Raw genomic sequence first — 13,722 nt, forward strand, 5'->3', positions numbered from 1 at the left:
TTGCTTTGGGAAGTGATGGCTTATTAAGGTTCCAAGGCAGGGTGTGCATACCAGATGATGTTGAGGTGAAGAAATTGATCCTTAAGGAAGGGCATAAGAGTCGTCTTAGCATGCATCTTGGCATTACTAAGATGTACAAAGATCTCAAGGAGACTTTCTGGTGGCAGGGAATGAAGAGAGATGTTGCACAGTTTGTAGCAGCCTGTTTGATATGTTAGAAGGCGAAGGTTGAGCATCCGAGACCCGGTGGGATTCTACAGCCCCTGGAAATACCAGTGTGGAAATGGGATAACATCGATTTTGTGACTCATTTGCCACAAACGTTTAAGGGGCATGACACCATCTGGGATATAGTGGACCGATTGACTAAAAGTGTTCATTTCTTGGCGATGAACTTGAGGATGTCTATGGCCAAGTTGGCCCAACTGTACATTAACGAGATTGTGAGGCTACATGGAGTGCCTTCGAGCATCGTATTAGACAGAGATCCACGATTCACTTCTCGGTTTTGGTAGACGCTGTAGAGTGCTTTGGGAAGCAAGTTGACTATGAGCTCAACCTATCATCCCCAGACCGATGGCCAGCTTGAGAGGATGATTCATTCGCTTGAGGACTTGCTGAGGACATGTGTACTGGATCATCTGGGTGCTTGGGATGAAGTGCTACCTTTGATAGAGTTCACCTACAACAACAGTTTTCACGCGAGCATTGGCATGATGCCATATGAGGCTCTTTATGGTAGGAAGTGTAGGACTCCCTTATGTTGGTATCATGATGGGGAAGCAGTGCTTGTTGGACCAGAGTTGTTAGAGTAGACCATTAAGAAAGTAACGATGGTGAGGGATAGAATGCAAGCCTCTCAGAGTAGGCAAAAGGCTTATGCAGACCGTAAGAGGGGACCCTTGGAATTTGCAGCTAGAGATCACGTGTTCTTGAGGGTGACCCGAACCAATGATGTAGGAAGGGCTTTCTACTTAACGAAGCTCTCTCCTAAGTTCCTTGGCCTTTACCAGATCTCGAGGAGGATTGGGTCGGTAGCTTATGAGATTGCTTTGCCTCCTCAGTTGGCAAACCTCCATTTGGTGTTCCACGTATCACAGTTGAGGAAGTATGTCTTTGACTCGTCTCATTGGTTGGAAGCAGAAGACGTGCAGATCAGAGAGGATCTCACCATGGAGGTACCACCAGTTGCCTTAGAGGATAGCAAAGTTGAGGAATGCTGAGGAAAAATAGGCAATTTTGTCAAGGTCATTTGGGATCAGAGGAAAGGTGACTCTACTTAGGAGTTAGAGGAGGATATGAGGAAGTCACATCCACATCTATTTTCCTGGTAAGTCTTCAATTTTGAGGTCGAAAATTTTTCTTGTTGAGGAGAATGTAAGGCCCACTTTTATTTAGTGCCCTCATGTTTAACAGTTGCTAGATTGTTGGGCCTAAAGGCTGGCCCATAGGGTGCCAAGGCCCCTAAAGCAACCAAGGTCCCTCATTTACAATTCATTTTGAAAAATCAGTGCCCTAACTCTCCCGTTTTCTCTCCACAGAACCTCTGCTAGGGTTTGGAGATCCATCCAAATTCAAGTGAGCTCAACCTCCTTCTTCCATTTGCGTAAGTTAGCTCTTGAACCTAACCCCCTTTCTAAGTTGTTTTCGTGGTTTATGTTGGGGCTCACTGTAGTGAATCCAATCTTCTTTGCTGTGTCGCTGTTTCAGTTCATAGATCTGCCCTTGGAGCAAACGGTTTTGTTGGCTTAAGAGTCGAAGTCTAATATTAGCCCCATTTCAGGTAAGGGAAGTTAGGGTTTCGAGTTTTAAATCATTTTTGGCCTTTTTTTTTTTAGTCTGCTTGGTGTTTGTATGGAGTATACGTTATTGTGAACATGTGGGATGCCTTGGGTTGTTATTTGGATGTAAAAATATGGCTGATGTAGGTGAGAACATGGGCGAGAACTGATAGTCTCGCCCAAGTGAGCTAGTCTCGCTTAAGCGAGACTGGCAGAGGCTAGCCCAGGCCTTCTGCGCGAGCTGTTGCTTAGGCGGGCCATTTTGTTTTGAGCGAGAGAATGCTTCGCTTAGGTGAGGAGATCTCGCCTAAGTGAGCTGGTGCAAATGGCCACTATTCCAGATTGTCGACTTCTCACCTAGGCGAAGGGAGCTCGCTTGAGCGAGAGTCCCTCTTGCTTGAGCGAAGAGCTGGCGAGGGTAATGTGATATTTTGTTGTTTCTTTGTTCTTGGATGGTTGGCAATTTGCTTGATTTCAATTGTTATATTAAAAGCATGAGGAGAAGGATTATGCATGAATGATATGGTGCATGGGTTGTAAATGATGGGTGTGGTATGATCTTTGTAAAATCCACAGAAATTAATTAATTAAATAAATAAATAATTAATAAATGCGGGTGAGTTGTGCATTTATGACATTAAATTTTGTTATGTGTGAAGTGGAAAAGTGCTAGCTCATGTGGTTGAGAGTACTTTAATTGTGTGAGAGGACTTGGGTTCGAGTCCTATGTATGCCAATTATGTGTATTTTGTTATTAATGTTTTAATAATATGTTGGGCCACATTGAGTATGAGATAATGCTTGAGTTGTATGTGTTAGCAAGGAACATGGGTTGGCCTGATGGTTTAGAGTTGATTTAACTTTGGCATGGTGTGGGTTCAAACCTGGGTGGGCTCAAATTTAACCTTTTTTTTGCTAAAAGGTTGTGTGGCTGAATATGAATAGATGAAAAAGACCTTAGCAGAAGGGGGTAGCTAAAAGGGACTGAAAAACCATTAAGTGATGAGCCTTGAATAGAAATAAAAGTTAATTCCCGTTTTTTTTAATTAACCAATTAGTAAGACCTATAAAAGGCAAAATTTGAGAGGAGAATAGGGTTTTGGAAGGCTGTTTTCTGAGAAGCTTAGAAGGGGTGCGAAAATTGAGAGTGAATAGTGAGGTCTGAAGCGATCCAGAGCCATTTGGGAGAGAAGCGAAGAGAGGGCATTGGTGTTCCGGGAAAAGTTCCAAAAAATCAAGTTTTAAGCGAGGAAATTCCAGGTTAGGGGAGCTGAGCCGAATTCCGATGTTTATATTGATGTTGGTATGATCAATGATGGAATTGTGTCCTGAATTTCGTGCTATACCTGAGGGAATTAGGGGTTATGGGTTTTGGTACTATTTTATTGAACTTTGGCCAAAAAGCATGAAAATAATAGGGTTATGCATTGTCTATTCTGTGGTTATGCATGTTTGGGGCTGTTGGGGGGTCTATTTTTGTGTTCAATTACGCGCGCATGATTAATGGGACTGTGATGATTGCAATGGTATGAATTTGGAGTATATTTTTTTTGAACTTGTTGTTGTTGTGTGAGTGAATCAGCGTCAAAACTTGCAATACTCGCTCAGGCGAGTCAGGCTCACTTAGGCGAGATATGCAGGGACGCGAATCCTCAATCTGCTCGTGGCCATCGCGAGGGAAGGTTTGTGGTTTTGAGGGTCTCGTCGCCTAGACGAGGCACTTTTATCCTAGGCGAACGAGAGTCTCCCCCAAGCGAGCATGAGCTCGCTTAAGCGAGAATACGTAGGCTGCAATGGTTCTAGAGACTTGCACAGATTGAGGGCCTAGCTATAAGAGGTGGGATTTAATGGTTAAACAAAGGCTCTAATTTAAGCAAGCAAGGGTGAAGAGGTACGTTTAAGGAAGATGTACCTGCTGTGTTTATAAAACGAGATGAAACTTGTGAGAGGTGTTCTATATGGCTTTTAGAATATCTTCTTGGTGGGTTTGTTGGTGTTCCTTGGGTTGTGGCCCGGAACGTATCCTTGAGTTGTGGCACGGGATAGGGGTTAAGCACGTGGCATTCTATGGATTGTGACCCAGAATTACTTCCCTCGAGTTGTGACTCGGGATAGCGGATGACACGAGGAACTTTGAGTTGTGGCTCGAGTTGGCGAGTGTGCCGGTGTGAGTGTGCTGGTTGTGGCTAGTATGGATGGGTCCAATGGATTTCCCTCCTCAGTGGTTGCTGACGAGTTTGGTAGTCCTGGGACATTACAGACTATGTTCGTATTTGGGAACTCCACCTGGCGTTGCGTTGTGTGATCCGTAGCATTATTTCTGTACGTGCTCTATCGGTTGTGGCCGATAGGTGTGGCAGCAAGACACCTTGAGATACTTACTAGAAGATGTAGAATCCTGTTAACATGATTGTGGCCATGTGAAAGAAATGGAACGAGGTTCCCTGATGTACTTAATATACATGGCGGTGGCCATGTGGAGGGAAAGTAATGTGACTTCCATTTAGGTGTATCGGTGTACATGGTGGTGGCCATGTGATGGAAATAGAGTAAGACTCTATGGGAAAATAAAGAATACTCAATATGGTGGTGACCATGCAGTATAAAGAAAGAATTGGTGTTGTTGTTATATTATTTGTACTGGTTAAACATGTATATGTATATTGATATATATTCTTGTATGTTTTAAATGTTAGCTCACCCTATCTGCTTGTGTTTGGCGATGATCGTGTACGCGGTACACGTGAGCAGGTGATGATGCAGGTGGAGCTGGTGAGGCTTAGCTACGGAGCGGGGATAGCTTGGGGATTTTATTTTATGATTTTGAATCAGTTGTAAACATTTATGTTCTTGGACTTTTTATTTCATAATTGACGAACACTTGTCTGAAGTTTCATTATCGATATATGAAATAAAGACTTAAATTTCCCGCATTTTGGGAAATGAGGTATTATTAAATGCGACGTTATTATCTATTTTTTTAATTTAAAATAAATGATGCTGATGTATGGTTACTTATCTATTTTATTAAATTCGTAATATCCGAACGGGATGTTACAATCTTGGCATGTGATTTTAAATGGGATGGTTGGTTATCAAAGTGGCATGGTGTCGGTATGAAATACACTTCTATATTCATGGATTGGGAAGGATGAGTTGGAGTTTCAACATGGCATATGAATGAGGATTGATTATAAAGGCTGACATGAGATTTATATTCATGATAAATATTACTTGATTGATTGAGTATGATTGGTATGTGGTCAGTACGTAATTCCATAAGCCTCTAAGTGAGACCTTATGGTGGTGCTTCCTGTGGTCATCAGGGTGATGGAGTTTCCGCTGTTTAGTTGACTGGACTTGGGCTCTGCTTTTCATGTCTTTCGCTAGGGCTATGACCCATGTATTATATTATTAGTACTGTGTTTCTGGTTACACTAGACCTTGTACCCTGTTTTGTATTGGCATCGTGGTGTGCCTCAAAATTTCCTTTTATAAACTCTGGGATACCTTAAGAAGTGAGTCTATACTCCGTATCTTTGCTCGTATTATTATATTGTGTGACGTGTTAGTTAAGTAAGTTTTTTTTTTATTAAATGGGATGTTACATTTGTCATTTCACACTTTTACGTATAAATCTGTTTCTCCTTTTAAATCAAAATTACAAAAGTAAAACGTTAAAAATTAAAATTTTAGAACATATTTAATCATCATGTCTAGTTTCACACCAGCTTGATGATAAAATTTAATTATTATGTCTAGTTTCGGACTTACTTGATAATTAAATGTTTTTTTTAAATAAAGTTTGATTACCATGTCTAGTCTCGGACTTGCTTAATAATTAAATATTTTTCTTAAATAACTTTGATTATCATGTCTAGTCTCAGACTTGCTTGAGAATTAAATATTTTTCTTAAATAAATTTTAATCATCATGTCTAGTCTCAGACTTGCTTGATGGTAAATCTTTATCATGTTGAGTCTCAAATTCACTTGATAAGGAGTACCTATACATTAAAATTCAAAATAAAAATAATAATGATAATGATAAAAAAAGGGAAATGTCTTAGGACGGACGTATGGGTTGCTAATACCTTCCCCACACGTAACCGACTCCCAGACCTGTTCTAATTTCGCATATCATTTTTTAGGTTTTCCATAGTTTCCCAAAAACTATGGTGGTGACTCCCCTTTATTACATTTATATTTAAAACGATGTTTTTTTTAACGTTCGTCGTCTCGTTGCGATTTTTTTTGAGGTTGTGACAAGTCCCACAAAACCATTGGTCTTCATAATAAATAATGACAATACATTGTGAGTACGAAAATTTGCTTGTTTATTGTGGATTTGACCATTTATATGCTCTAGTGCATTGAGACCATAAAAAATGAATTGCTTCTGGTAACAATTAATGTTGTGAATTAATGTTTGGTAAGAATAAATTTAGGATGCTGCAAACTAATGCCCTCTGGTTAAGGATAATTGATACACATTGAATCTTACAAAAATTCATAGTTATTTGTGATTTTAAATGAAATCTGACCAAATAATTCATTACAATACTTTTATGGCAATGTTAGGAAAAAAAATTATATTAATTATTTTGGTTATAAAAGTTAATAATATTATTATTTGCATTGTATGAACTATCTTTTTTATTTAAACTTCACCAACTTTTATGGCAATGTTAGGAAAAAAAATTATATTAATTATTTTGGTTATAAAAGTTAATAATATTATTATTTGCATTGTATGAACTATCTTTTTATTTAAACTTCACCTAAAGATTATATAATAAATCCTAATTTGTTTATTAGATCGATGTAACCATCAAGCAAGAGAAAATCAATCAACAATGTATTTGAAAAGTAATATTGACATGTAGTTGGATTTTTCAGATATCAATACAAATTGAAGTTGAACTTTTGAATTACTGAAATACAAATTCAATTAATAATTTTAATAAAATAAAATAAAATAAGAATGCCTAAATAAAAGATTAAAATCTAAAGTCAAAAAATAATATAAAATGCCGAATTCAAACTCTATAGATAAAGAAGAGGAACTTGGTAATCATTTCAAGAAGTGTTGGAAGTTGTACAAACCTTCTTTAAGAAGCTAAGTTAAAATTACAAGAAAAAAAACTTTTAGTTTATCAAACTATCAAAAACTTGAATTTTGCCAAAACCAATTCAAGTTTTGTTGATAGATATATAAGTGTAGACGAAGAAGGTCAAAAATATTTTTTATTTTACAAACATCAATTATATTTTTTTAGTGTTCTATTTATTTAAATTTGACTTAATCACTTTACACTTCACAGAGAATGCATTTCAATATATAAATCAAAGAAATTTGAAGTTCAATATTTATATTTAAGTGATTATATAATAAAGATTAACTGATTATATAATAAACGTAAATCTTCAATCCCCAATGACATTGACAAGTATAAGTGTATGTTTTACTTGTAAACATTAAAATTGTTTGTTATTATTATTATTATTATTATTATTAATTGTTACTACTATTATTATTATGGTTATTATTATTATTAGTTATTGTTAATAATATTATTATTAAATTAAAATAATGAGTTTAAGAGAACATGGAAAAACATGTATCCTTAAAACTGGAAAAACATTATTGAAAAAAATAAGTGTGTCCTTTCGATAATGAAAAAATATTTACTTCACGCTAATTATAGTGATAACTTATAATCTCAAATGTTCCATCGGATTCTAAAAGAATGAATAAAATTTGCAATATATATTTTTATTCCATACATCATTACTTTGCATACATCATTATTGCATAAAAAAAGTTTTTACATATAATTGAATTAAATTAAGTTAAATTGAATCTTGTAATATCTTACTATACATTATTATTAAATATTAAATAAAAAATATCAAATATTAAATAATCATATAATGAAAATAAGAAATAAGAAATTACAAAATATTAATAATTATATTTCTTATATTAAAATTAAAATAGTAAATTATTACTCACAAAATAATAAAATAATAATCCTAAATAATAAAAACTCAGTGAGAAGATTGTGCGAGGGCATTGAATGTATTGGAAATGACTAATTGTTGTAGCCAAAAGGTTTGATGGAAGAGATATGTGGTTCTCTATTCACACTTGAGTATGTTTTGGAAGATGCAAAAGCTACCTAAGACATAATTTTTTTTCAACAATCATCCATAGCATGTCATAAAAAAAACATACTTTATTCTTGAATTTCAAAATTAAATTATAATTTTAAAGTATCTATAGTAATGCATAAAGAAGAAATACCAAAGTACTTATTTGACCAAAAAAGTATTATATTCAAATACGTACATCTTCTTCTAAATGAAATGTAACAAAACTGTCTTTGGACTTTGCACCTAGTAGACTTGCTGCATTGTCCACTGATATATGTTTGCAAGAGGTTTGGTGGAAAAGACGCTTTAGCAATTATATAATTATATATGTAAAATAAATCCAATATTATTAAAGAAATGAAAAATTAAAAATTAAAAAAATTACATTTAAACTTGTTCCTGCAGGGCCAATAAAAGAATATCGGGGAACATAAATCATATCTTACCCCAATCACTAACTTCTCAAACCGGTTACTACTTAGCTTGGATGCGTCTTCTCCTAATATTGGCGATTTTGGACCCTTAAAGGGTTACATGCGGAAAGAACTCTGATGATCAAGTTAACGAAGGCTCTCAAAAGTCAAATCTCATATTAGGGAATTAATGAAAGCGTACCTTTAATTGTTGGGGTCCACGTGCATTTATAAAGTCATTAATTATGTTTTCCCCTTTTTATGGATTGGGCCCTCGTTATTATTTTGGGCTAATGTTCAGGTTCTAAATGGGCCTAGTCCCAGCCCAAGCCCAAGTCCTATGTTAATGAGTTGACACTGGAGGTCTCGCTGTAATTTCCTAAGTCTGGAGTTAACGGCTCTTCCTTATGCACTATTCTATGGAGTAGGCGACTTCAACCATTATGTATGTTGGCTTGCTCAGTTAACCATCCATCTATCTTTTTATAAGAGGTAGTTGTAGGTGATTTAGACCAGGTAGTTAGCCAGGATCGCCTAGGTATAGTACATCAGTCCCTCAGCCTTTGGTGGGATAAGTCACGTCAAAGGTCACATGTTGTAAGCTTGAAACGGCCTTGGTGGCATAGGTTCGATACAAAACTGATTAAATATACAAAAGGTACAATTAATTAGGATTAATTACCTTCAATGACAATAACAACACTCACGAAGAGCATGAACAACGTTAGGTTCACCAAAAATTCAAAAAGAAAAAAGAACATAACAAAGAAAAAGAAGAAGAAGAAGAAGACATAAACAATAACAACAATCAAATAAATGAAAAGAAAAATTACAAGAAATGGTAGTGAGGAGATACAGAAGATATAAAATAATTGTTAAAGTGTTTTGATAGAGAAAAAAAGAAGTGCACTCAAACAATATGAGTAATACCAAACTTAAAGTATGGTGAGTAAGGATGAAGACTTTTAAAACCACAACTTGGTATGAAAATAAAAAGATAATGTAAAAAATGAGCTTTGTTTCACAACATCAAAGAAGAACGATCATTGAAGAATGACAAAAAAAAATGTTCGATCAAAAAGAAGGAAATAACTGAGATTTGAGAAAAAATTCAAAACTTTCACAGAAAAACAAAAAAATGGAAAAATACATACCATTGTGATTGTTGAATAGAAAAAAATAAAATCATAGTTGCAAGTTTTGTGCATCAAAGACTTTCCTTTGACCTTTAAGAGCTCTTAAATCTTTGATTTGTCCATCATTTCATTCATCTAAACAAACAAATTTAGAAAAAGAAGAACATGAATATGTTTAGTTAGAAAGAAGAAAAAAATTGAGAGTTGGGTAAAATTTGAAACTTTGATCAAAAAACAAAAAAAAAATGAAAAAATACATACTAGTGTGATTCTTAAATAGAAGAGACAAAATCATGTTGAAAGCTTTTTGCTTATGAGACTTGCTTGTGGTCTTCAAGAGCTCTTAAATCTTTCATTTTGTCCACCATTTCATTCATCTAAAAAAAAGTTAAAAAAAAGAACATGAATTTGTTCGGTTAGAGAGAAGAAAACAATTGAGAGTTGGGTAAAAATTGAAACTTTGATAAGAAAACAAAAAAAAGGAAAAATACATACCAATGTTGATGTAGCTTAGAGCACGAAATTGGAAGGAAGAAAGGCCATGGTTGCAGTGAAAATGGAGCTGGAATGAAGGAGTGGGTTCAAGTTTGGAGGCTCTTGATGCAAGGGAGGTGAAATGGAGAGGAAACCTAGAAGAGAAATCTATTTTAGGGAAGGAGGTTAGAGGAGTTCTTGGTAGAAACTAGTCTAGCAAAGTGACTCTAGAGGCAATAGGTGGAGTACTCTCAACACTTAGTTTATTACCAATCCAAAGTAACCAAATACAAGCATATGAAGCTCTCATTTATAGTATAGGAGGCTTCCTTAATGCAATAAAAATGAGAAAGGAAATGAAATGCAAATGCATGGCTTGCTCTCCAAGTTGCTCATGGAACCATTGGATGTAAAGGAGCTAGGATCTTGCGCCAAGTGTCCTCCTTCACATGTCTCATGCATTATCATACTTGGCACCATGTGGAAGGAGTCTTTGGACAGAAATTCTAGGCCAAAGAATAATTAGGCTCGAATTAGCACAATTTGCAAGCTAATCAACAAGTTCAATAAAACATGGCCTAAGAATTGGCCCAAAATTAAAATTTGTTCTAATACTCCAATCATGCATCTTCTTGTTATTGGGCCTCTTGGTGGGCTTTGGACTTGAGATGCATGTGGGTCATGGATTGGGCCTTGAGCATGATTTGGGCCTAGGCGTTGGCCCAAGCTATAAGCCTTTTTGGGATCACATCAAATGTTATTCTTGAATAGAAAAGACGAAGTCATGTTGCAAGTTTTGTGCTTGTGAGACTTATTTGTGGCCTTCAAGAGCTCTTAAATCTTTAATTTTGTCCACTATTTCATTCATCTAAACAAAACCAAAGTTCCAAAAAAAAAAACATGAATCTTGGTTGGTGAGAAAGAAGAAAGCACATGATAGTTGAGTAAAAATCAAAACTTTAATCACAAAAGAAAAAGGAAAATACATGGTGATTCTTGAATAAAAGGTTTTATTCTTGGGAGACTTGCCTCTGACCTTTAAGAGCTTTAAAATCTCTTATATGTCCACCATTTCATTCATCTAAACAAAACCAAGTTTAACAAAAAAACATGAATTTGTTCGTTCAGAAAGAAGAAAACAATCGAGAGTTGGGTAAAAATAGAAATTCTGATAAGAAAAAAAAAAGAAATGAAAAAAAAACATATCATTGTGATTCTTGAATAGAAAAGATTTGTATGTGGCCTTCAAGAGCTCTTAAATCTTTTATCTTGTCCACCAGTTCATTCATTTAAACAAAACCAAAAAATAAAAGCAAACGTAAAAAAAAATAGAACATGAATATGTTCGGTGAGTAAGAAGGAAACAACTGATAGTTTAGTAAAAATCGAAACTTTGAACACAAAAACAAAAAAATTGAAAAATACGTACCATGGTGATTCTTGAATCGAAAGTTTTGTACTTGAGAGACTTGCTTGTGGCCTTCAAGAGCTCTTAAATATTTAATCTTTTTGGTCTTGTCCAAAAGTTCGTTGATCTAGAAGAAAGTTAAGATCAAAATAAACTTCCCAGATAAAAGTTGCAAAAAAAAAGGTATTCATTCGGTAAAATTGAAACTTCCATCAGAGAAAGAAAACCATAGAAAAATACATATCTTGTGCAGAAGAAAAACTTGTAGAGGACAAAAGTTCAAAATAAAAAAGGAAGAACAAGTTTCTATTCGGTCATAAAGAAGAAAGTTCTTTAAATATCAAAACTTTTTCAAGAAAACCATAAAAAATTAAAATGACATACCATTGTCATTCTTGAAGAGGTCTTAAATATTGAAGATGAATTTATGTTATTTGTTTTGTGCTTTGAGAAACTTGCATGTGGCCTTCAACAGGTCTTAAATTTTTCATCTTGTCCAAACTTCTATCTTGTCGAAACTTTCATTCATGTAAATAACACGATTGTTAAAATAAAAATTAAAAATTAGGAAAATGAATATGTTCAATGAGAAATAAGTGAGTTCTTTAAAAATGGTAACTTTGTCAAGAAAACAAAAAAAAATGAAAAAATACATACCATTGTGATGATTGAATACGTCTTAAACACGGGTCAACAAGAAGAAAGTTCTTTAAAAATCAAACTTTGTCAACAAATCCAAAAGAATGGAAAATACATACTGTTGTTGTTTGTGTGCTTGAAGACCTCTTCAAATGTGTCCACGATTTCATTCTCCTGAAAGAAAACCTTCATTCATTAGTGGAAAAAAGGTAATACAAAAATACACCCCTCTTGTAGAAAAAGAAGAGCGGGAGAAGGAAAGTCTGTAGAGAATAAATGTTGCCAAAGAAGAGTTGTTGGAGTGAAAAAGAGGGCGCTAGAGTGAAAAAAAATTCATACTTATAGAAAAACATGTTGTGTTTGTTATTGATGGAGGGTGAGACAGAGAGAGTGAGAAGGAAAATGAATTTGTGAGTGAATGATGATAGTAAGTTTAAGTGATGAGGTTTTGTATTTTGAATATTGATTTAAATTTTTGTGGTGCAAAATTCGGAATGGATGACATGTTATTGTTCTTTCTGTTTGTAGAAAAAATTGAGTGATAGTTTTGCATATATATTATTATATTAAAAACTTGTTGATTGTTAGTTCTCCACTTATATATAGTATTAAATGATGTTGGAAATCTTTGATCTTAATATGTCTATCTTGCAAAAAAAAAGTTCAATCTCTCACTCATAAAAAGGAGAATCGGAATGTTATTGCTAAGGTTGTGTAGTTGTGGTTTGTTGCGGATCTGAATAAACACAAGTTCAATTTCAAAGGATTTGGTAGAAGTAAAGAGGTATTATGATCCAAACAACCAAATTATATGTTTGAAATTTTTATAACCTCTAATGTTTTTGCTCCATGACTTAATGCAATATACCTAGACTCAAATTTGTTTTTTTTAGAAGTGTAACAAGTATGTGATGAAGGTCACTCCAAGGTACTTCTCTATAATTATTTCCAACATTGTTCTTCTTCTTGGTCTTTCTTATATTCTAACTTAATATATATTTCTTTTTGTCATGTTTTTTTATTTATTTCAGGTATAAGATCAACCTTTGTTTAATTGATGAAATAGATTTGACCACTTTTGTGGTTTTCCACATGATACTAGCAAACAAAAAAGAAGTTTTTTTCACATGGATACTAGCACACTAATTGAGAAGTCGTGTGCAGAAATTTCGGAGTAACAATAGAAGGTTTAGTTTTAAAAATTTTATGTAATATGTAGTTATTTAGTGATTACTTATTTAATTATGTTGTTATGTTAACATGTGTTGAGTAAAGCATTGTGACTGTTAATATTTCAAAAGAATTTGAAGTTATACTTCATAAAACTTTTCGAGTGCAAGCATGTGTTGTCCTTCCTATTTGACCAATCTTTTAAGGTAGGAAAATTTGAAGTCATGAAACCATCATACAAAAGTTCATTGATGGTCGATTGAAGGGATTGATAACCGTTTTGAATTGTTTTCCTTGTACACCACAAACTAAATTCTAGATCAATATGAATGACTAATAGTAATTTTGGAGGATTTGCTTTGGTATATAGTGAAGAGCTTGATCAGTTGTGTACCACTAAGCACAAAAGCAAAAGTATGCAATGTGATGTTGTAGAGGTATGCCTAAAGAATTATAACCTATATTTTTTGTACAACTAACCTATATTTTTTATGTATTAATTTGGTTTACTTTTTTTTTAGGATTTACTAAGTTCTCTAATCAATC

Source organism: Vigna unguiculata, chromosome 1 (assembly GCF_004118075.2).
Source record: "Vigna unguiculata cultivar IT97K-499-35 chromosome 1, ASM411807v1, whole genome shotgun sequence".
Lineage (NCBI taxonomy): Eukaryota > Viridiplantae > Streptophyta > Magnoliopsida > Fabales > Fabaceae > Vigna > Vigna unguiculata.